This window comes from Dinoponera quadriceps, unplaced genomic scaffold (assembly GCF_001313825.1).
Source record: "Dinoponera quadriceps isolate SergipeBrazil2010 unplaced genomic scaffold, ASM131382v1 scaffold1573, whole genome shotgun sequence".
Lineage (NCBI taxonomy): Eukaryota > Metazoa > Arthropoda > Insecta > Hymenoptera > Formicidae > Dinoponera > Dinoponera quadriceps.
In genome coordinates this window covers 403,081-426,387 of record NW_014556062.1, presented here as the reverse complement: position 1 = coordinate 426,387, position 23,307 = coordinate 403,081, and the positions used below count along the sequence as shown (strand labels likewise).

At 43.8% G+C, this 23,307-nt stretch overlaps 1 protein-coding gene and 1 long non-coding RNA gene across 5 annotated transcripts in view; one reads left to right on the top strand and one right to left on the bottom strand.

Annotated features, from left to right (window-relative positions):
* Window positions 1–23,307, top strand: part of LOC106746572 (guanylate cyclase 32E-like) — a 97,254-nt gene that overhangs the window by 3,972 nt on the left and 69,975 nt on the right. The window contains exon 2 of one of the 4 annotated variants that reach the window (XM_014623304.1): window positions 14,283–14,401. The gene's annotated coding sequence lies outside the window, so the exon portion shown is untranslated. Of the gene's footprint in view, window positions 1–14,282; window positions 14,402–22,347; window positions 22,439–22,650; window positions 23,218–23,307 lie in introns of those variants that run through there. The other 3 variants (XM_014623303.1, XM_014623302.1, XM_014623301.1) reach the window with 3 other exon arrangements.
* LOC106746573 lies at window positions 413–10,733 on the bottom strand. The gene is made up of 3 exons (XR_001374607.1): window positions 10,474–10,733; window positions 3,824–4,076; window positions 413–1,163 (listed from the first exon to the last, which is right to left on the bottom strand). It is a non-coding gene; the product is annotated as an uncharacterized LOC106746573 (long non-coding RNA).

Below are 23,307 nucleotides of genomic sequence, written 5' to 3'. Positions count from 1 at the left end.
CGTGTTTAACCAGCACCAGGTCGGTCTTAAAACGGTGGGGGCGATCGGCGATTTTCAACGCGATGAAACGTTTATCATTCGCACGCCTCACATTCGTGCCGAAACGTATACTTTCGGGAAAAATTATAATACTCTCCTATCACGGAAGCTAGACTTATAATTATTTTTTTAATTCAAAAATAATAATTTATCAATTAAGACAGAGATGGGGCGTTTTGAATTATTATTGCAGAGATAACAAGAATAGTAATTTTCGAAATTTAAAATCACAATGGGGAAATATTAAAATTCCAGCTGGGAAAGCAAGGGATTAAGATTGAAGGATATATATCTATATATTCGTGTGATAAAAGATACATAATGTTTATTGCAATATGCATATTGAAATAAACTTTTCACGATAGCGCAAACATATGTGGCTGGATGTTAATGTTACTTCAAATTAGAAAACTTAATCTAAACTAAAAACACATTTTGGAGTGATTTAGATAACAAAGAAAAATTCCGATTTATGTCTTCTTTATTTAGGAGCAAATATATTTTCACGTGATCAATAAAATACGAACGACAATAGTTCACTTATCGTTTTTCGGGAACGGTGCAACACGTCAGTTTAAATCATTATGCCGAGTGCAATTACAAATATATATATATAAACCAAAATACAAAGAACACATTCAAAGTTGAATATCATTTTCTCCTGTAATACTATGAAAATAAAAGCAAAAAGAAGGAAAGTGCACTCGATACCGACATATTCAGACTCTTAAATGTTATTTCTATAGCGAATTTAAATTAAACATTACAAAAAACTTTAAACTATAATTTTTTTCTATGTCGGGACTATATTGTGCGCTGTGGTGGCTTCGCCAGCAGAGCGGGCGAATATATAACGGCTGTATCAAATAGCGACAATAAAGACGCTCGTACTTCGCTAGATTCAGGAAGAGGCAGGCACGCGTCCGCCCGAACGACGAGCGTTTCGCAATTCCGCTTAACTGCCCGCGATAACGGCGTCCAAAAGTTTCCGTACGGCGCACGAAAACGCGTTATTTCCGGGTTCAGGAGCGTACGATCAATCGCAAAGAGATTGCAACTCTTTTCTCCGATGAATTTCGCAACATGTCTCGCGCATCCCTTGAGAAAATATCTCTTGAGAATCACTGAAAAAACAAATTCTTCTATTGGACATAGAATGCGTTTTGAAACTTTTTACGACGGGCACGTTAATGTCGACTAATTGGTGTCACGTTTCTCCGCGTGTTCGTCGTCTGTGCGCGCGCTACGTTCGGATCGTGATGCAAGAAACGTCCGCAATTTATGCCGAGGATTTATCACAAGTACTCTATCTGCGCGATATCGAACTACGCCCGCTGGTGCAGACAATGCGATCGGCCGTTGCCCGAGCTGAATCGAAAATGCACAGCCGGTCATCAATCTTTCCGAACGTGATGCATGACCGAGAAAAACGGGCTTTCTAATTAATCAATCAAGTTAAGTGATTCCCGTGGTTAACGGCCATAATTAGCCGCATGTGCGTGGCCCGAGCGCTGAAATTACCCGATTAACCTATGTTATTCCCATCGCGACCGGCGGATTACGGAATCCGCCGCGCTCATTCACCGTCGATGCTTGTCTGCGCAAATTAAATTCTACGATTACGCTTCTCGCGGTTAACACAAATTGCGAACCGTGATATAATGATAAATCGCACGTGCCTCGCGTGCTATCGCGAACGTAATCTTGCCTAACGGTGGTTCTCGATATCTATTAATAGTTATTAATTAGAAAAGCAAGACAAGTCGGCGGGATGTCTTAGAAAACTGAAGGAAAATGGAAATGATATTATATTGAAAAATGAATTCGGTTTCGATTTACTGGGCAATGGACAACAAAACGCGTCTTGATCGAAGAAAACTTTACCCTTATTTTTTTTTTTTTTTTAATGTCAAATTCTGCACAAGATCGCGCGATTCAAATGCGTGCTGACAAATTTGACGAGCCGTTCAGTTTTCCATTGACTATGAGTACAGACTTGCGCAATACATGCACTAATAAGTAACATCAGCATACAAAAATAACAAAGCGACACAAGGTTATCGAAAAATATGTCGGTAATATTTAGCAGTAATTACAATTATTAAGATAATGTGGGAACATCCGCATTTTGACCCGTTCAATTGTCTTCTCGCCTCAACCGGTAGATGTGAAATTACACATATGTTATAAAATAACTGAATTGAATTAACACAAGACTGACATACTATTCTATACTATTCTAACATATTACGTGTAATTTATTTACCTCTTTTAGTACCGTACTACAAATATAAGTTACCTGACACATGTCATCAAACAACTCATAAAATTACATCAGATTTATCAGTTTTCGTAAACTTGCTCGAACTCACACGTGTGTAGCCCCTGCTATTGTTCGTCACGGACAAGTACGTTGACTCACCTCTCTCTCTCTCTCTCTCATACATGCAAGTCCAAATCGATAGTTGCATACTTACTTCCATAAAGCATTTTCTCGTCTTATCCCGCGACTTTGTCTTGTCGTTTCTCAAATTCTCCTATGCCTCCTCTATTGAAGTTGACAATCTTTCAGTACAAATAACAACGCAACAATAGTGTTCGAATTATCAGTTGAAGGATTTCTCATCAAGTTCTTGAGAACGTGATTGATGATGGCATGTCATCGTCGAGTTCGAATCGGTGTCGAATATCCGGCGCGAATAATACTACTCGCGGACTCTCAATTTGTGAGCGTCGTGCGTTATCAGAGCGATATCAGAGCGAATGCGCTTTTGGGATTCGCGCTCGCACGGAAATTCGGATCGGCGAGTCGCGTGGGTCGCCGAAGGTACGGGATTCTCGCAGAGGTGTTTTTTCGATTATGCATGCGCACGCGTCGGAATGCTTGGACCGCGCGCCGAGAGAGAGAGAGAGAGAGACGCGGGCGCCGGCTTTGAAAACGAAATTTATTCTCCGAACGTAGCGCGCGTATGCGGAATGAAGAAATATTTCTCCGTTCGCGCGTTTGCGCGCGACGAAGCACGTTAAAGTGTATCAGAAGCAGCAGCGAAAGCGACGCTGCGCCACCGAGAGGAGGGAAAAAGGAATGCCGGTAAAAACGATATTTCGTCAAAATCGAAAGATATCGCGTGTGCGTTTTGCGCGATTATGCAAGACTCCGCCGTTGTCATCGTCGTCGTTTAATATTCGCGCATTCGTTCGCGCTCGACATTTCCGCGATATCACGACCTCGCGCATACACTTCGTATACGCGGTGCTACGTGGCGCGCGTGCCAAAACAACGCTTTTCTAAGGTGGGGTCTCTGCGCATTTGCATCTCTCGCTGCTTTTCCGACGTGCGCGCTACGCTGGACGAACGCTTGCCTCCACGTGTCCCTCACGCGATCTACGAAAATGCGAGGTCGCGCTGGGAAGTCGGAATACGTAATAACGAAATGTGGTCCTCTTTATCTCTGATTTCGACGAACGTACAACTTGTACCGTTCGAACAATAAGTATCACCGCTTCTACGTTCGAGATGGCCTTCGATTTACTTCTGATTCAAGCCGATCGATATTCCTCCCTTTTCTTCTTCCCTTTTCCTGTGACTTTGGAAAGCGACGTGGAGAGAGAAAGAAACGCGAACGTTGCATCTTGCCCGATGATCTCGTAGTGGCTCAAAGTGACCGCCGCTAGGTTGTATCCCGTAAGGGCGGTTAAGTAATGACTGACGAGTTAATACGTCACATAAGCAAGCATTAAGTAACGAGTGCCACTCACACGTGCTTGACGACGATGCACTTACCGTACGGCGCGTGATTACGAATACGGTTGTCTCGGCTGATCATGATGTTCCTTTCATTCAGACCACGATTAAAGAGCTACTGATGTGTTTAACTCTCTTTCTCGCTCTCTTTCTCTGTGGCAAGACCAACCGATATATATAGCGCACCTCCGTGTTTTCTGCCAAGAATGCACAACGTATACCCACGTTCGATATTATTACCGGAGTTGCCGCAGACTTGGAAAAAAGTCGTGGGAATTTAAGGCAGAAAAACCTAGAGAAATCAGGGAAAGATATAAAAGAGTTTTCCGGAGTTTTTAAACTTTGTTCACGACACTTTAAATACTTTTATTCCGAGAAGAGTAACTCTTATCATTTTTTTAAATATTATACCTGACGTTTATAGTCAAATGCGTTCATAAAACTCGCGTACTTTACAAATAATTTCTTACGTGTTCGGGTCGCGGTACATAGAAAAACTTAAGCAGTAGGACATAAGCAGTAAGAAGAGTGACCAATCGTTGATTATTCGACAACGATGAGGAGAACAATCGAATGTGATTGATCAATTTTATTCGGCGTTTTCATTCAATCGTCCTGTTCCGTCATAACTGCATTCTTCTTTTCAATATTTATTAATTTTTTGCTGGCCTGAATATTATTACAAACTTGGTGACACACCCGCGACTTTTCCAGTCTGTCTTCCAACTTCTTACGCAATATTCAGCGTGTTTGAATTCGGTATAAATTCCTGATACTTACTGACTTAGATAATTAACAGTTTAGATAATTGATTGTAATAAATATCCTCCTTATTGCGGGCGAGAAAATATTCTTGATTCTATTTTTGTCGAATTACGTGATAGCGTCGATAGTACGGTGGTAGAATTTGAAGCGTTGAATCTCGATGACGTGGAGAGATGCGAAGTGATGCGTGCGTGTGAATAAAACAGCGTAAGTTTTACGACGTTTTTCGCGCCTTTCCGTACACGGTGCACGCCTGAGAACGTCGAATCCAACACATATCCCGTGGCAATAAATATTCTCTTCCTTGATTTACGTTATAATTACATAATTGCGCGCTGCCTCATCCAGCCATGAGATTGATGAAATACGAGAGAATATAAAACGCCGTGAGGTACGTTTTTTTTCTTTTTTTTCTAACGACTGCCTTTTCCATCATAGGCGCGCGTTTTCACCGGTCGTTTACGACCGCCGTAATCGACACGTTGCATGTGACACATCGGCCACGAGGCGTTTACACTTCGGCAGATTCGAAAGGCATTTTCGTGCGCGACTTTTACACGCATCTCGTTGGCGCTCAAACCGGGATTCCGCCGCTGACATTTCTCCGGGTGTCGCGCGAAAAGGAAAAAAACCCTGAACGGGATCGTGACTAATCCGGATCGTTCGGCAAGTTGTCGTCCCGATCGTGTCGCGCGTTTCGTTCTCTTCGCGACAATCCATTTGAAGCGCGCACGGGCGTCGAGCGGATGCTCCGTTTCTTTGTTCGAACAAAAAGGGACGGCCTTGAGTGGCGATCGACAAGAAAACGGGCAGAAATAAAGCGCACGAAGACGGAAGAGAGAGGCGCGACCCGGGCGGTCTGAAGCCGTGCGATTAAAAACACACGCGGTTTTCGTAGAGAGTAAAGAGCCGAATGGAATCCGTTCTTCCTCAAGTTGGAGCACCAAAAAAAAAAAATTCGTCTTCGGGCTTTTATTCGACGTCGCTCGCGGCGCGCGGCTCACCGACGGAAGCGAAAGAGAACCGAGGGAGGATCGCCGGCGATCGCCTTGCTAGCCTGGAAATCCAGTTATTCCATCCGGCAGCGGCAGCAGGGACCTCGAGACAATGCGCAGAGAGCGACCCGTGCAATGCCGCCTCGGGAGAGCTGGTTGGGTGAGCGCGACGAAAATAACTCCGGCAGGAGAATATTACGGCACTTTGCAATGAGAGGAGAGACCGATGGGAAGAAGGAGCGAGAGGAGAAGGGGCCTCCGCGAGTAGAAGGGAACGCGCGCGAAGAGACTCTCGCGATGGAACGGCAAAGATCTCCCGCGCGCTCGCTAGTCCGCTCGCGTGTGTATGCGCGCGTGTGCGTGGGAAACGCAATTATTACATTTATTTTTATTTTTTTCTCTATCACCATCTATTTATATTACTTATTGTTACTTATTTATTAATTATTATTATATACACGTGACAAGAATATTTTTTACGTGAAGAAATGAAACCGTATTTTAGTTGACGGTAAGAAAAAAAAAAGAGAGGGGAGAAAAATTCATTGCGAGTCTCCGGGATGCGCGAGCGCACTTGTGTAATTTTCGTGAACCCATTACCGTTAACGTTATCATTAACGTTACGTAGAGAAACGGGGAGAGAAAATGGATACGGAGGTACCTTGGTAATTTAAGAACAGAGGGGAAAGGAGAAAAAGAGAGACGTAAGAGGAAGAAAAAGATAATCGTATGTAACGACTGACTATATGGCGAAGTACTCTCGACGAGCGATCGCGGCGGCGGTCGTCTTCTTTCGGTCCGTGATGCGATTCGCCGGTCGGCCAATGACTGGGCTCTCCTCCGCTCTCTGGCGAGATGCGGTGTGCGTGCACCGGGGCCGGCCTCTCTTCTCCGCGCGGTGCGTTCTCGCGCGACACGCACGTACAGTGCGCTTCATTGACGGCCGCGGAGAACTGGTCCACCGTTCGTTCGGCATGAGACTCCGTTAGAACCAGTTTTCCGCGGTGGACGAGACTCGGAGGCCCGCGCGCGAACCGCTCGGGGGCATCGTCGCGAATTTTTATCGTCAGGAAGCGTCGCGACGGGGATGAAACGTTTACAAGACTCTCCTTCGATCGATCGATCTATTCATCCATCCATCGGCGGATGTATTTGGATGTACGGAAAATAAGAGCCCTATCTCCGCGTTCTCGCCATGTTATCAAAATTCATGCGTGAGGTCAATTAATCTTTGCAAGGTAAAATAAGGGTTAGGGGTAGTATTAATCGACACGTTCGAAACTTCGGATATAATTTCTAACCCTAGTAAGAGTCATTCATGGTCCCCGCAAGAGTCGTTCATTCATTATATTTTATTATAGTAGAAAAAAAAAAATATATATATATATCGTTCCATATGATTTTCGTGCCCTTTTCTTGTTTTAATGAAACAGGATACATGTTCATATATTTGGGTCACTCATGATCCCCCACCTTCCGGTTCACATCCTGCTGCTCCACCCTTCCTTGCGAAGGTTAAAATAGTGCTTGCGAGTATATCATGAAACATCGCAGATTTCAGAAGTCGATAGGGAGCCGAAAACAGGCAAGACGTAGAATCCTGAGGTCGGTCCAAAATCCGTAACGTTAGAAGAGGCCTTAGAGGTCGGTCGAAAATATGCCCATGTCGAGATGCAAATGAGCCGCACAATCCCGACGGCATCTGGCTCTCATTTGCACGTTGTACTTTGCGCCTCGATCCCTAGGGTTCCTCGCGTCACACACACATACACACACCGGCCGGAGAATTGAACGACTGAAAATATTGAGATTTCACTCACTGGCGATTTTTATTCATACCCCCCTCTCCTTCTCTCTCTCTCTCTCTCTCTCTCTCTCTCTCTCGCGAATGGAGGTCGGATCTCGTAAAAGTTTATACACGATCGAAGATATATATATACGAGGAGATCGCGCCGTTCGATAAGGTGTCGCGGGATATCGGGAAATCGGAAGAGAAAGCGCTGGAAAGGAATGTCCTTTAGCATTCCGCGCAATAGAATCTCAGATTCGCGCCGCGCGGAGATTTGAATTCGCGATAGCAGCGCATGGTAAGCAATCTCTGACCAACTTTCGAGGGTCCGTGTGTAATGCAAAAACGCGCTTTTTCCTCTACTGACCGCGTAGCCGTCGATCGAGTTAGCCACGGATATCCGCGGGGAGGAGAGGTGAGGACGAGAAGGTCAAAAATACATTTTTGTCAGGGTGGTTGGTTTTTTCCCAATCGAGCGCTCTTTTCAGAACCACAGATCTCGATATCGCAACCGACATCTAGCGGCTCCGGCAATTCCGCATTGCAATCGTGCGTCCGTACGCGCGCGCACACTAGAGAGAGAAAGAGAGAGAGAGAGAGAGAGAGAGAGAGAGCATCTCGACGTGGACACTCGCGCACACTGGACTGCCTTTCACGCACGAGTTGATTCGCACTACCACGGCGAAGAGCCGCCGCTGCCAGCGTGTCTGCCAGTGCAACGAGCGGAATCTGAGCACTTACGAAATCGGCCGAACGACTCCAACAACTCCGGCGGCCGGCATCGCTAGACGACGTAAGCGTGCTTAACTCGCGCGTACGCTGACGCGCCCGCTCGCTCGCGCGCGCCACGAGGCCAGTCCCATAAAAAGCGTAAACGTCGATTACGCAATGACGTAATATAATAATGGATATTGTCCCTGATGATAGAGATTCCGACGGATATAGAGTTTCTTATTACTTCAGCGAGACGGCCGGGTATACACAATTGACGTTCGCGGGGATTGCCGTAGCAATGCGCGAGCGAGCGAGAGAGAGAGAGAGAGGGAGAGAGAGCGACGACTACGCGGTGCGTGTCGTTCCTTCGTGTGGCGTCTTTTCGAGTCATCACGTGTCGACGCCGTCGCGTTGCGACGACAAGGGAATAATGCGCCAACGCTCTTATTCTTGATGCATGAGGCGTTCGGTCGTTCTCAGAGGTGTGAGCTGTGATCTATATTCGGTCGCTGGAAGCAGCTCGATTTCGCTGAAGTATCCGCGGTTACGTCTAATACAAAGGTGGATGTGCGCACTGAGCGAACTAGCAACGAACGAACGGCGAATATGTAATATGAACTGGAAAATACATCAGTATTACCATCCAATCACTTAAGTCTTAAGCTTTTGTCACCGTATCTTGACGAGTCGTTAAAAAATTCACTATCGTCCGAAATNTTTTTTTTTTTTTTTTTTTTTTCTAAGCCGTTAAATTCGTGAAATATAAGCGTTCCGTGTATATTTTTGCCGTCTCGTCTGCTTTTGGCGCTCGCGCTCACTGGTTGCCGATTTGTTGTTTCAACGCCCGTACTTGTATCATTCATGCCTTTGATCTTTTCTTGTTATAAACTTTCAAACCGTACTATGAAAAGAACTCGTTATATTATGTTATCCGACTTTCAAACTGTACTATGAAAAGAACTCGTTATGTTAAGTCATCCAAAGATAAACTTGGGAAGGTAAGAATAAATGTTACCTTTCTGCTTAAATGGCCTTACTCTCGGAATTTGACAAAAATGTCAATTTTGGCCACTATTTTAATGTCCGAGATTTCACCCTTTCTTCCGAGAAGCAGTCATTTCACATTTTCCAAATTGCAACAACGAAAATTCATATTCGCTGTTCGTTCCGCGTTTGTTCACTCAGTGTATACCTAGCTTAATAACACGATAGATAAAGGACATTTCAGGAAAAGTCGCGGACTCGTAATCGGATAATCATTTAATTATTCTGTCTTAGCTGTTAGTAGAATCTTTATGTTGTGAAGATTCTTATAATTTATATTAACTTTACAATCGCACGGATGACAGGTGTCATCCGTGCACACCAAAACGCATTTTCGGAAAAATACCAACAAGCATCCATCTTGTGCCTACGTGTATTTGTCAGTTAGAGATTTCTCTCATCCGTTTTAAATAAGATTTTTATAATTGTTATTTCCGTGTAAATAAATATTATCACCTTCTAAAACGATTTTTTGCTGGAAATGTCAATTTAAAATGGAGGACACCTGTCATCCACGCGAACACTCGTGTTGCATTTAGGTAGACAACCACTGCAGAGTTAGATTCTTTGATTTATTTCTACAATTGTTTCCGTTTAAATGAAAATCTGACAATGTTTGGATTCGTTGAGATATTGCCACATCACGCGCGTTGAATGAAACTTATTTCCATCGGAAGCGAAGCCTGATGTAATCAGTGCGTTTTTTTTACATCCACGTGGATAGTTGATTCTCGTCTATTTGTTCTCATGCAAAAAATAAGCGTTAAAAATATACGGATATTTTATCATTTATAATTACGTTTCCGGGTAACGTTTACTCCCACTGATGTCAGCGCGCACACGCGCATACTGCAAGTAGGACTTCGCGCTTTAACGTTACGTCATTACACTGCTATAAAATGTATAATAGATAATTGTACAATATTTGGAGCAGGGACACGTCTTATTCATCGCGCTCGCGATAAAACGAGATCTTGCGAGGATGGTCTACTTTGTAGATGAAATGTTCGCACAATTCTGTCGCAAAGTCAAGTGGTAATAAGTTTCGAGCGCAAGAACCTTCGATAGTTATGCACGTTCAGTCGCTTGCGATTATGGGTACGCATTCGTGCGTTAATTATACACCAGCTACCGATGAAAAACCGAATGAAATGAAACTTCTGACAAACAGCGACATTGATAAGCGCAGAATGAACGCTCGATACGTCGAGTCTCCGGGCTGCTTGCGTACGTACGATGCTGTGCGAGCGCGCTTTATGAATATATCCGCGGCTGGATCCGCGTACAAGTTCGCCAGGCCGCGCAAAATGTAAAGAATCGTCCACCACCCGATCCGCAGGAGAGAATTACGTTGCATCTGGATTGTACAAAGATATACTTACTCAGCTTAATGGTAGCCTGTCGACATAGACACGCCTCCGTCAAAGTTGCGTCGGTACCCACAAAGAAACTCTTTCAAGATAACCCGCGCGCCCGTCGTTCCCACCGTTCGTCGAACGATGTAACGAGCCGGCCGTACGGGAAAGCGGCGATAAATACGGAAAGCTACATCGACGCGTTATCGTCCGAGCGGATAAGAAGAACGAGGAAAAGCAAGAGAAAAACACATCCCACGTTTCGGGGCGAACACACTCGCAAACGCGCCGACGCGCCTCTCCACCTTTCGTGAATGCACTTTGTTGCATCTCCCCCTCGGCGTTAAAATAAGCAGCGGTGTAAGAAGCACCGCGCAAAAAAGGGGGGGGGGGAGATAGATAGAGAGAGAGAGAGAGAGCGACTACGGTGGCGGCGGAGGAAAAAAGGACGAGGAGGAAGAAGAAGAAGAAGACGGAGAAGAAGAGTGGCTAACCGGCTGGCCGCAACAAACCCGAAGTAAACCAAACCTACCGGTCCTACCGCTCGCTACCACTACCACCTACCGAACTATTACCTGTAACCAGTCTATATCTGGACTCCGCTCGGTGTCTCTCTCTCTCTCTCTCTCTCTCTTTTTCTCTCTCTTCTCGTTCTTTCTCTCCCGCTGCCGTCCGATGCACCGTGTGTGCCAGAATGGTGGAATCCCCCGCGTTCTCTGCACCTTCGACTGACGTGGCGTCTCCCACGCGACGCAAGAAGCTATTCTCCCCGAGCGAATGCCGCGTCGATCCTCAGATCGTCGACGGGAGCGCGAAACACGCTCGCCTCGTTAGCATTAGTATTCGAAAAATCCTCATCTTCCAATCGGGAACGGTTTTTACTCTGACACGTGTCGAACTATCGCTACCTTGTCAATACGGGCGCTCTTTTTCTCGAAGCAACAGCATAATTATAGCACATAATCATGCGCAATAATTGTAGCGGCGACCGTTGTATTCTCGCGCGATTATGCAAAATAATTCGCGGATATGCCAGCGCTTGGAGGGGCAAATATGCGCTTTCTGATCTGCATCGTGGATTTTTTTTTCTTTTTGTATATATTCCTCGTATGTAAAATGTGCGCGATGGATGTGTTGATGGATGACCGAGCATCGTCCTCGTCGATAATCGCGGCTGTGCGCGTATTTCGTGCGTGCGCTTATATGCTCATGTTCTCTCGATAAGATATTCATTTTTTAACGTCTCTCTTTCGCGTTCTTGTCTCCCGCCTTTTTGCCGTTTCTCTGCCCCGCTGAAGACCGGTTGCACCAATATTGCTCGGAGTTCGCTTTAATTAAGTGAATTTTCCTTCTCCGTCTGTATTGTGGATACAACTATAACGAATCGAGCAGAGAGTAGGAATCGGCGAAGCCGGCTCGCCTCGTTCAAACAGGTGGCGCAACCGAGTCCAGGCCGAGCTGAACTGAAGTGAATTGAACGTGGCGCGTTACGCGTTGTCGTCATAGATTTAACTGTTGCTCGAAATTCTTACGTCCATGGTCATACAAAGTTGTGAGTTATGTTACCGTATATAATTCGAATCGTCTATATATCATTTATGTGTCCCGGGTTTAAATCTAAGTCATAAACCAAGCTGTGAACAGGTACTGTCACGTTAAATCTCTTTTCACTTTTTTATTTCGAGAATGAATACCATGGCTGCAACAGCCCGTGACGTTATTCGCTGCCGCGAATGTGACATTTAAATAATATCACACACAGTGTGCGCTAATGGGGCGCGTTTGGCGAACGAGATTACGTTTCTTTATTTCCCGCTCTCTCGCTCAGTATTAAAACAAGTCTTTCAGAATTTGATTAGACGCACTTCTTCGCGAATTCGGAAGTTTCGTGAAATATTTTATTATCCCGTGAGGAGTTTCCGTTCGAGTAAGATCTGTCGAAAAGTTTTGCAAATCGAGAAGTGAGAGATTTCTCACCGATCCGTTCGCGTTCTGAGGCGCGATGTGTCCAGGATATTTTTTCAATGACACGCTTTAGAAACGCTATTCGTGTCTCAGCGTTTTCGCAGAAAAAAAATTGTTTGTCGGTTTAACGATAAAGGCTTATCGCGCCATCGCGCGTGCCTGCTAAACGCGGTCGTTACCGCGGCTACTCTGTCCGAACATGTTGACATTCAAGCTATATGTAACACGAATCGACCTTAAAAGCGTCGTCGTGTACATGATCCCCGCACGTGCGATTAGGAATCGGCGAGTGTCGCCTCAATTACACGCGCGTTTACGTTTACGGCGGCGGCGGGCGGCGTTGACAGACGTGACACGTGCCAGCAGGTGCCCGTTTAATACGGGTCGTTTAAATCGAGCAGCTACGATTACGCATCCGTTATTTCCGCGACGTCGTCGCGGGTGACCGCAAAATCCTTTGGTATCGCCGATTATCGGTCGTAACGGATCGCGCCGCACGTAACGCGCAGACGTAACACACCGGCGGTGCGCGACGCATAGTGAACCGGACGAGTATTATTGGTGGAATGAAATAATAGATCGTTTTATTCGGTTTATATCGTACTTAAGTAAAATATTTTGATGAAAGAGACACATGCACTTCCAGAAAGACAAGCCGTTAAAATATGCACGGCCGGTATTCATAGTCATATCTTGTTTTTAAGTTCGTTTTTAAATTCATCTTTAGATACTGTACACGGGGAAAGTATTCTAGTAAAGATTACCACGCAAATTTTGTAATGTTTGACCATACCGAAATTATGACTGAAATTATGGTGCGTGTTGTAATCCTTAATGAATGTGTACAATAAAGCGCACCACCAAAGGTTACAACGGGTATCATAATTTCAGTTAAAATTGCGATATGGTCCAGCGTGAAAAAATTTGTGTGGGAATTTTCACTAAAATATTTTCTCCGTATACAAAGTATACTTCAAAAATCTTACTTGTCACAATATTCTCCATCATAATGAAATTAATGAAAAGTAACCTTTACGCTTAAAATAAGAGCCATTATTTATGGTAGATGCAAATGATACTGGCTGTTAATACTGGTTTATATTAATTTACATTGTTGCATTTGTTTTTATTCTTGTATTAATAATAATAATTAGTTTAATTATTTATTTAATTGGTTTCACGGCTTTTCGTTCGGCATCGGTCTAGATTCTACCGAGGAACCGCGTTACGAGATTGATCCGGTGTTTCCCCAGTGACGTCGGGTCCACGCGAACAGATGGGTTTCCCAAGATGAAATTAGAACGGCCAACGTCATCGCGCGGTTTACAATCATAAGGAAAAGGGATGTCGCGCGCGTGTACATGCGGATGCGTGGTACACGCCGTTCTGTCCACGCAGATCATTACGTTCGATGATTTGCTAGAAACCCTGCTTTGTTATCATTTATTATTGATAGCGCGATTGAGTTCGGAATTGCGAGCAAACCGATATTATCCGCTCACGTTAAAATAATCGCGCAAACGTATTCTGGTGAAATAGCGTATCGTCATTCCAATAATACGTTTCTGTCTCTCCCCCTCGCGTGTATTTTTCCTGATAAGAGGAACATATAATTATTCTGTGATGTTTCTCGATCATTCATAAGTACTCCGGAAAATAAAGAGTATCACGATCGGAGGTTTACTTTCTTGTTAACATATTTCGCGCCCGATAACGTGGCCCGGAGACGTAAATACCTATGGTATTAGCATTTTTCATCGATTTTCCGATCGCCGTTAATTAGTTTCGGCTTCGTGTACAGCCGTAATCGCGCAGTGGCGCTTCCACGATTATTATCCAAATGGGCTGATACAATATCGTTTATCTTTCAGGTGGCTGTCAGACGTCCAGGCTGAAAGCGCGAAGGGTATAGATCGGCAGCGGTATGTTCGCAAAATGGCATTAAAGCTTCGACTATCTTCCTCCTGAGTCGCTCTGCGATGTTGTTTAGGTGAGTTTTGATCGCGATCTCACGTTGCGATTCGCGTGGCAATCGCCGCGCATTTTCCCTCACTTCTCTGGAATTTTGTGTTAAAAATCGAAGTTAAAAATAGGATTGATTAATATTGAGACCTGGAATTTCCATTTAAGAAAATAAGACATTGATCTCAACACTTATAAAAAGTGTCATCTTCAATTGCGAATATCTCAGTTTCCGAATGGTCAATCGCTTTCTAACTTTATAAACGTGTGTAGATAGTACTTCCACCAGCATGCATCTAGGATTGAAAAGCTTCTTAAAGAAAATGGTTTGACGGACCGATTTATTTTAATCCGGCGACAACGACGAATTCGATGATCGCGATCTCCCATGAGCGCAACTTCACGATCGATCTGTGTGTGTGTGTGTGTGTTCGTGGTTTCGAATTATTCTATTGATGTCAACGCGCCATTCGTCGCGATTAAGAGCGCAACGAAGTGCGACAGAGTGGTAGAAGTGCGAACGCCGCGCGAGGAGCATTTTCGAAAGGCGCGAAACTATTTTTCGCAACGTCCCCGATCCTCCCGGTGATAAAAACCTGGCGCTCGTGCGGAGTAGAAACGCGCGCGCCACATCGACATTTATGCGCGACGTACGTGCGTACAACTTTGACGCGAGGTTTGTGCAAATCATGCCTATTAACAACCGCTGAAACAAAGCTGCGACAATTATGCGCGCAGCTGCAATGGCGTTTAGACGGCGGCTCGAGCCGAGGCCTCGTCGATATGTCCTTTGTAGTCGTCGGTACCAAGTCATTTTCAGCCGAATAAAATTAATATAAGAAGCGGGGCCCCTTTATGAATCGCGAAAGGCTCGACAGCGTTCGAGTGACTCGCACCTCTGACTACACGCTTCAACGCCGAATGCGGCCGTGCTCGACTCCGTGGCGCGATCATATGTACGAGAATAATTCTACGTTGATTAGATTTTATCAGCGGGAGGGGAGAATCGCGCGTTACGTCTCATCGTTAATTTGCTCAACGCGACGGGGTTAATTTCGCGCCGCACTTATCGTCGACGACGAGACGAATTTCAAAATCGCAACGAGAGGCTTGTCCTCTTTAGCTGAATTAGTGCTGCACTGGAACTCCGTTTCTTCTCGTTTTAATACTGCACAGTAAAATATTTTGTGTTAATCTAACACAAGGTTAAATATATAAGACAATTAATTAATTAATTAATTTAACACAAGGTTAATATGTTGAAAAGTAACACAAATATTATGTAGAAAATTAACACAAAATTAACATTTATGATGTGTTAATCGACATTAAATTATAAAATGTGTCATTTTAACATATGAATATAGAATTAACTCAACACAAAATACTGAGATGTCATAAACACAATATGTTAAATGAATACACGGATATATGTTGGAAATTTAACATACAAATTTTAACAAGGACCGATTTTAACTCAAGTACAAAATGTTTTTTACTGTATAAGTTATACATGATGAGGTAATAGCCATTATCACGTTGAATATCTTCGAGAGATAAAAATATTTTATTAACGACTAAATGAAGATGAAAAAAGTTTACACACACAGAAGGTATTCGAAATTAAGATCATTTGTATTAACGTGCAGTTTCTCTTAGACAAATTGTTCTCCTGTTTCCGAAGATATATTCAAGGTAGTAATAGTTATTGCCTTACCTTATGTCTCTCTCTGAAGGCGAAAAGTGCAATCTAATTCAGCTAAAAGGAAAAGACCTGAAGATCCCGGCGGCCCTCTCGGGTGTCTCTCGACGAGAGGAGGCGTCGACGAAAGGCGCCACCGCTTTCGACGTCGCTGCAGTTGGCGCTCGGGCACGATTCAATATCGCCACGCGCTCGCGCGAGCGAGCGCGAGGAACGACACTCCGCAGTAGATATTATAAATACGTGTTATCGTGTGTCGGCGTACTATTTTAATGCATTATCTCCGTCCACGTCCGCCACGGAACAGCAAACACCGCCCGCTCGCTCGGCTCCCGCGCTCAGATTCTGCGCGTCTGTTCGGCGGACTGTGGACGCCCCGGAATGTATCTTCGCTTCGCGCGCTCGCGATGCAATAAACCGCGTGCTGCATTTTCCTTCACCGAAAGAGCATCGTACACGTTCAGCGTTTGACATTAACGTATATTGCATCCCCCCTCCCGCGGCGTTACGAACTGCTATACGCTTCGAGTTACGTAAAAAAAAATCGCACGTACTGTTTTGTAAATAATTTTTTTCGAGTCGAAGGAGAGATACGAGCGGCCCGATAAACCGGGGGGCGTCGATATTCTCGCGTGTGTTCGCGAGGAATATTTCCAAATCGCGAGGCTAATTTAGATACGATACGTTGTGAGCTATTGACGAGAAGGCAAATGCATAAATTTAATTTTAACTTGTTCAATCTCCTTCTCTCACCGAAAAAAATAACTCGCTCTCAGTGTCTGAGAGTAAGTTTTTCTTCGCTTCCGTCAATATTTTCCCACCGGAACTAATATTGTTATTATAGGTGTACATATATATGAGGCGGATGTACCCTTTCATCTCTCTCTCTCTCTCTCTCTCTCTTCCCCGAGTGGGAAAGAGGTTCTAGTTTTCTAAACTTAGTCCTAGGTCTCGCGACGTTTGTACCGTAGTCTCAAATATTGACCGAATAAATATTTTCTCACGTTCGGCGATAATACGGTTTCTCGTGCCGCCACGGAATGGACTCTCCGTGGCGCAATAAACCGAAACATCGTGCGCAACGAAAGTATATCGCTATTTTTGCGCGTATAAAAGACGCGCTTGTTGACGAACCACACAGAGCGAGGCGCGTGTGTAGGTGCTCGAGATATGCGCACTTCGGTGAAGCCGCGCTCACGCATCATTCTCTTGTTTTCACGTGATAATTGTGACTCGGCATATAGTTGCATCGCGCCGACTGTATCGAAGGGCCCGATACGAGGGCGATAAGACGAATTACGGAGATTGCACGTAACAAAAACACACGATATCCGAGTGTTTCCCACTTTACGTGTCGCATATACGTAAATATAAAAGCTCGAACCTGCCGAGCAGGCTAGAAAAATCATCGAATTTTCGAGTTAAAGTTTTCATTTCCTGGACATTCCGTCCAGCTCGAAAGGTCAATGGACGATCTCGAAGCACTCCGCGAGTTGTTCATTAATACTAAAAATAGACATTTACCGACATCGTTTTGTTCAAGTTTAGAAAAAACGCTTATTTAATAATTACTTAAGTTTTGGTTATCTCAATAACTTGTCTCAATAATTTTTATTCTAAATATTAATTATGTAACTTATTTAACTGCAGATAGAATACGTGATGAGCGAACATTAAATAATCTGATATATTAATTTTCTTATTATTTCCTCTTTATTATTATTTTTTTTTAATTATTTACTGTTTCTTTTTTTTAGTGCTGTAGAAATTTTGATAAGTTTTAAAGATTTAAATTAAATGAAAAAAAGGAATTTTAACTCTCATCGCTGACTGCCGCTCTTGCATCCTGCTTTTCGTTCTGGAGTCAGTTCGTGGCCAAGTACTCAATATATTCAATGGTCTCACGAGAAAAGATACGCATCAATTGGAAACGTAGCGTTAACTAATGATCGCTCGTTAATTGACGACAATCGGCAAATGCTACAAGTGACAGTTTCAACACATAGCGCGCGTGCAATCGTCCGAATAATTTTACAATTTGCTAAAATTACCACTTCGACGACTCGGAATATTTTGAGAGCGTCGATTGTCATGATTTCTCGGCCACCGAATATGCTTGTCACTGATTGACCGACAACGACGATTCGTAATTGACGGAAGGTGACCGTGTCCCTTCCCAAGGTGCCAATTGTTTTGACACTCTCGCGCGTCACGTACTTTTCCGTAACCGAGTCATTATATCTTGAGTTGACGAGAGAAGCATATACCGTGTATCGATGCGTTGTTTACAATTCCCGTTGGCTGATTAAAATATTTTGTCGGTTACTGAAACGCTCAATCGGAGTCAACCCTCGCGTCGGCATCGCGTTAATTAAAACTAGTTTCTCCGGTCGAACCGTATTTACGCGAGTGTCAGTGAGTGTCGATTGATTGTTCATTGAGTGTGCTACGAAACAGGCTGGAGCGGGATGCTACATTGGAGAGCCAAAATGAAAGACGCAGGACGCGAGCAGCAATGTATTAATATATATTACCAGGTGCGTTAAATTATTTACACAGGATGTTTCTGATTTTAACGAACGAAATCCGAGTCCGACGAAATCACCGAGTGTAAGGAAATACCCGTGTTGTTATACAGAATCTAATCTCAAAGACCGGAATTTGTGGTCTGTTATTGCTTTGATAGGTACTCACGAGTTTATGAATCTCTGATTATTCGTTAACTTTTAGTACTCAATAAGTAAAAATAACTTTTAGTACTGCAATAAGAAATATCGACCTAAACAACCGAATAACGGTTCACGAATGCGCATCTGCAATTAATTATGCACACAATCAAAGATCGTAAACCCACAACTGTGAGTACTGTATTGAATCTCGCAAGTGCTGAGATTTGTCTCTCTAGTAATACTTGTTGGGACGAGTGCTTGACCTTGAATCTACCAATCTTCTTTTTTTCAATCTCGTTTAGTCTTGTTATTAAAGCGAATCTCCAAATTAAAATCTTTATTTATATTGTGTTGTTTACACAAACTGTTTTTTTTTGGCCGCTTCTTTTCTTTCACGTCTTTTGAACATCCAAACTTTAACTCGAAATTTCCAACGCCATTGAAAGAAATATTATAATAGAAAATTTGTTATTCTCGATTTACCTATATGAATTATTTCATATTTGCTTTTTTATCGTATATAATCTATCGACAGTTGAGTCACGATTGATGCGTGAAGTATTAAAATTGAGAAGTATTAAAATGAAATGTAAATAGAATATTGGAGATGATTGGATATTAAATAATTCTTAAACGAGTACTTCTTTCTCAACATGGAGAGATCAGAAATAAGTAACCATTTGTAACATCAAAATAAGAGGTATAATAATCTGTATATTATTATATTTCGAGATTTCCTCTCCATTGATCTTTCAAGTACGACGATATTTCCAATATTATTGTAGAACCAAAATTTCGACTCGAGGAACAATTTCCGATTACGAGTTCCGTTACTTCTCTCGGTTTACCGCAAGCGACGTCACGAACGGGGTTTACTTTGTTTTCTTAACAGGAGACGTATTAAAGCCTAATGATCGTCGATATATCTTGAAACTTTATCACGTTTATTAGCTACTCGCAATAACGGATCGCCGTAATGGTCGAGTAAACGTTATTACTACTCACTGCGCAGTGAGTAATTCCTAGTTGTTGAATCCGGGAAATTTACGACTGTGAAGCATACACAAACATTCCCTGGAATTCTGCCAGATTCTCGTAGGGAAACGAACACTCGAGTTGATTCGCGCAAATATACCAAAGTTCGAAAATGGATTGCACAAGCCCAATTACGTTATAAGCGTGATTAAGAGAACATAGTGATCGCGACCGCCGCTTCCGCTGGCGGTCCGCCAACCATTTCCCGAGAATTCAAATTCTAGGTCAAATTCGACCTGCCAAGCCGTCGCCACGTGTTGATGAAGATGATCACCGGGACTCTTTGAATTTGTTATTCGTAGTCGCTCGTCAATTAATCATCAAATTAAAGATGTCTGCGATAAAGACGTTCTCGATGTAACGAGAGAGCAAATTTGCCTCTTGTCGAACATATTCGGAAACTGACGTGGTGATAAATGACCGGATACTTATATTTATGTGTATGATAAACAATGACCGAATTTAACTTGTGAAGATAAATTTTTGTCTTTGTAAAACAACAACTTGGAACGCGAGGAGTTGAGAGACGTATAAGAATATTGTTTTGCGATTTGAAAAATTTGCCTTATTCTTCTTACCACTCGTTAGCATGCCGATCCTCCGCACGTGATGGCAACGTTCTTTCATACATGGGCGACACGTGTGGACGGTCACCCAGTTGTTTATTTCCTCTGCGGCTAATTTGTATGATTTAAGAACGATCTACGGGAGCAAAATAGTCGTTCTTCAGTGTCGAAATATATTCGAGGCGATGATGGATGCGTACGGTACGCGTCATTTTAGTCCTTGTATCTTTAAATCGCATCCGGCGCGAGATGAACGCGAAATCGCGCTTATTACTGATCGTGAGGCAATCGTAATATACGAGTATCCTAAAATTAATCCGCGCAAAGCGCATTCGCGAGACTTCGTCGTACGTTTTCAGTCTTCACGGTTGTTCTGTTTATATTTATGCGACGACGGCTTAGCAAATCAGATTCATCTTAAGATACAAGACGGTCTCTTATTTCATGAGATTCTCGAGTGTTATTGGCGTTATTTTACTAAATCCAAGGATGAAAGGGAGGCACTAAAAGCGCCAGTGTCGGAGACAAAAACGAAACATTATTTTGTTCGTGTCAATTTACGAGTTAACGGCAACAAAGGGAAAAAAAGTCACGAGTTTGTAATGTGCCGTCGCGCTTACGCAGTTATAAATATATACTACATGATACTTGTATGCGCCGAGCGACTTTTTCCCGACGGAATTAGAATACTGGAATCGAGATGCGGAGCCGGAGAAGTCCGACTGTGTGCACAACGTAAGGTAGGCGTTATCGAGCGTCTGGGCGAATTCATGCGAAACGCGAAGTCGTTAATTAACATGGCGCGTGTACGCGCTGAGGCGAGATATTAATATTAATATCGCTTTAAAGCTTCAATTAGATCGAGCCTTGAGTGAATATATCGAGGGTAAGAGAGAGAAACAGAAAGACAGAACATCGTACCGCAATTTGCATGCGACGGCGGCCGTTTTATACGTTGAATACGTTTACACCGAAAGCATTGAATGCGTGAATCGCTACGCCCGCCAGCTAAACGCTACTTTCGTCACCGTATACCGTTAATTTGTACACATATATGTGTTATTTTACGGCCGTCGGATCCCGACTGGGCGCAGATGCGCGGGAAAGCTTAATTGTAGCCGACGAAGTGGAAATTATCGCGCCGGGTTAAAAGTAAAACGAGACCGAAGCGTCGGGCGATGACAGACCACGGCGTGGGTATTAAATATAAATTGTTATTGATACGTTAGTGGGAAAAGGATGAAGATAAATCGTATTCGCATCTTTCGGAGGGTGAAGCTCAATTCTCTATATTTGCAAGACGACGGGGTATCTTCACACCGTGCAGACTCCATTTCATGGAAACAACATCCCTCGCGGGGAAAACAAATTTTGCTAGAACAGCAAATTGTTAATATAGAGTAATTTTGAGAGTAATTTTAATATTTTTAAGCCTCATTGTTCCTCGCTTTAGTCGTTTGACGATACAAGAAGCAAGAAAGTGCCTCGTTGTTTTGCTATTTCTCGGATTTCCTGACACAGCTGTGTGCACTTCTTCCTGGTGAAGAGGAGAACATTTGTAAGCATTCTTAAATTTAGAATCGAGCAGTGTTACAGTTGCAAGTTTCAAGTGTGTCCGGAGAAAATGTCAGAGACCCTAGTAAATGCTCTATCCGACGGTATTCGTACGAAACAGCAACTTTAACGTGAAAAATATTCGTGTGAACCTATGAACATGAAAAAAATATCTTCCATTCACAATATTTTACTCGATATTCCGATATCGAATATCTGATAACATCGAATAACGACAGCTATCTTCAGATAGTTCTGCGGTCAAGGTGTGTCGTTGTATTTTCGTAATTTCCGGGAAATTCGCTCGCTATTCTCTCGCGACGCAATGAAAAGTAGCTTCCAACTGGCGCGGCCGTAATATCGCGGGGGTTCGTTTGAACAGCGCCGAGCGCGTTTCGTCCTATTTCGAGATCACCGGTTCGCGCGCGTGCCCGAGAGTCATTGTAACGGCGGATACAGGCGAGATAGGTGTGCATGGCGCAGCCAGGTGTCCCGCGAACTGGCCGATCGCGCAGGGGCCACACCCGTGTACGTTTACGGTAGTAACGTGAGATATTATATCGGCGCAAAGTGCGGTCGCGCGATAATAACAAAGCCCACGTGCGCGCATCTTGTAGTACATATCTGCGCGTATCGCTCTACAATTACTCCCTTGTAACGCGATACACCCGTGGTGTAGCGCGCGTGCGGCGAGCCACGTCGTGGCGCGCGCGCGCGCGCGTTCCTTACGTATGTTTGCACATATCTCGCGTTGTACAAAGCGCACCGTTAGAAGCCGCCCGAATGTATTTCGAGGTCGCACCTTGTCGCACGGCACCGTTAAGTCGAAACGCAAACATCGGGGAGAAGAAGAAGACCGTGTTACGGCGCGGGAACAATCATCGCGGCGGGATAGAAGCGAGGACGGCTTCGCGTCGACTCGACACGGGAAAAGTAGACCGGTTTCTTAATTATAAATTGGAAAAACACATCTATAAATCTCATCGGCGTGTAATTAGAACTGATCGGACATGATTGCGATTTAAATGTATATTCGACGATGAACCGGAGCGCGCGATGCTAAGTGTGTTCCGATAGGCGAGTATTTCACCTTTTTTTTTTTTCTATCGTTTAATTTCTATAATAAGCGTCGGTCGATCGCTCATTATCGGCGCGTTATCGTTGCGACTTAGGCGGAATAATAAAGCAACGTCGGCCTTTTCGTTTTTTGTCTTGTCCCGGGATACACAAGGTGACGGGACACTTCACGTCGGCTCCGTGGCACGTGTGTTATGTACACGTTTGATTGACTCAGCGTTTTGAATCACTACGTGTGCAGGTTCGTAGTCCAGGAGGTAGAATTCTAAAGTCGATCGTAGAGAAGGGAGGAATTCCGACAGGAAAGAAAGAGAGAGTAAAGTCATGTGCT